The 2,076-nt window shown below is 43.4% G+C and overlaps 1 non-coding gene across 1 annotated transcript; it reads left to right on the top strand.

Moving 5' to 3' along the window:
* The first annotated feature begins 1,280 nt into the window (after positions 1 to 1,280).
* Positions 1,281 to 1,387, top strand: LOC128328647 (U6 spliceosomal RNA). The gene has a single exon (XR_008309356.1). It is a non-coding gene; the product is annotated as a U6 spliceosomal RNA (small nuclear RNA).
* The last annotated feature ends 689 nt before the right edge of the window (positions 1,388 to 2,076 follow it).

The following is a 2,076-nucleotide window of genomic DNA, read 5'->3' as shown; positions in this document are numbered from 1 at the left end:
GGTGGGGGGGCGGGAAAGAGGGAGGGAAGAAAGACAGAGGGGAAGATGGAGTGGAAAAGAGAAAGAAGGAAGGGCAAAGGAGCGGCCCGAGCCTGTCATGGCCTGAGGGGAACAAGCAGCCATGGCAGCATCTATTGGCAGCAGCAAGGAAGGGCACAGTCAACCACTGCTGCTATTTGGGGCTACTGCGGCCATTTGCGGAGGCAGGCAGGCAAGGGACGGGCCCAGGCCTTTCAGCTGCCTGAAGGGAACGAGCAGCCAAGGTGGTGGTGGCAGCAAGGAAGGGCCTGGTCAACTGCTGCTGTTACTCCTGTGGGGAGGAGAAGGGGGTCTTGGGTAAGGAGGTCTCCGGGGATAAGGGGCTGCAGCTTGGCCAATAGGCACCACAATGCTGCAGCCGTGACCAAGAGGGGTGAGGGGGATAGAGTAAAGGGCTGGGGGTGGAAGCAACCAGATGGAGGATGAACAGGAGTGTGGCTCAGGTGGGGGAGGAGAGATGTCTAAGGTGAGAGGGGCCTGTAGCAGGAGGTGAGGGAAGCAATCAAGTACAAGGGTGCAGATGCTCTGCGTTGGTTAATGTATCGAAGTTCAAAATGAATTGACTTGTTCTTAATATTCAGCACTAGCTTTTAATAGGAAGGAAAGATCAGTGGGTAAGGAAGTAGGGTTTTTAGTATCTAAAAGAATTATAAAATTAATTATTATAAGCCATTCACACTACAAGATGTATTTATCATTTTGTGAAATACACTGGAGTTGTGTGGTAAAATTCATTTTCTAGATCGTATTAGGTGTAAACCTCAGAATCTGCTATTTCAATAAAATCAATTTAAGAATGTATAGTTATGATCTGTCCATTAATTCACTTTCCAAAATCTACATTTGATAATTTGTTTGGTAAAGAAGGGACTACCACTACCAATGGACAAATCAATGGAAATTTGTATGAGGGAGATCAGGTTTAAGGTGAGGGAGATCAGGCACATCTCCAGTTACCACTGGTACGTCTGGTGGCAACTGAGAGGCGGGCCTTCTCTGTAGCTGCTCCTGGGCTGTGGAATGCACTCCCGGCAGAAATCTGTAATTTGAATTCATTATGGGCCTTCAGGAGAGCCCTCAAAACCTATCTGTTTGGCTTGGCCTTCCAGGGTTACTAATTTGTTATAAATGTTTTTAACCTGCTGTAACCTGGTTTTCCAGGTTTTTTAAAAAACTGTTTTAAATGTTTTAACTGTTAATTGTTTTATGGTGTTTTACAGTCTGTTTTTAATTGTTAATATGTGCTTGCTTCGGTAGCACATATACTAAAATTGGAACAATACAGAGAAGATTAGCATGGCCGCTGTGCAAAGATGACAAACAAATTCGTGAAGCGTTCCATATTTTTTTTAACCCCTGCTAATTTGGCAAAGAGGCACCTTTTAACTTGGTGATTTTCTTTATTTAGTAGGGGGAGAGTAACTAGCCCTATCCACCCCCAGCATAGTACCTCCAGTAACTGTTGCTGGTGTCTATCTTGTGTTTCTTTTTAGATTGTGAGACTTGTGGGGACAGGGATCCATCTTTCTTATTTTATTTGTTTATTCATTTATTCATTCATTTATTCATTCTCTGTGTAAGCCACCCTGAGCCATTTTTGGAAGGGCAGTACAGAAATTGAATAAATAAATAATAAATAAATAAAATAAATATTTGTAATAGCTAATTTACATAACTAGTTTCCCTATAGGAACAGCTAATGCATGCAGGGAAGTTTTTGGTTTTTTTTTAGAGTTTCTCCAAGAGGATTAACCCTAACTTCTGCTAGTCAACATCCTCACTAATGTTGCACACAAAGCATATGTGCAGCACTAGCACCAGCACTTCTGAACCATGGATGCTTGCATGGGGATGCAATTTTCACTGATCACCTCTCTCCTCTCAGAGTCCTACTTCCAGGTTCCACAGAGCACTTATGTGGGGGTGGGGGGAGATTGGAAATAATCACACAACCCACCTGAGCATCCACATTTCAGAAGCGCTGACACTAATGCTGTGGACATGCTTTTATATATTACATGTAGATATGCTTTTGGT

Source organism: Hemicordylus capensis, chromosome 5 (genome assembly GCF_027244095.1).
Source record: "Hemicordylus capensis ecotype Gifberg chromosome 5, rHemCap1.1.pri, whole genome shotgun sequence".
NCBI lineage: Eukaryota > Metazoa > Chordata > Lepidosauria > Squamata > Cordylidae > Hemicordylus > Hemicordylus capensis.
This window is presented reverse-complemented; position numbering and strand designations above follow the sequence as displayed.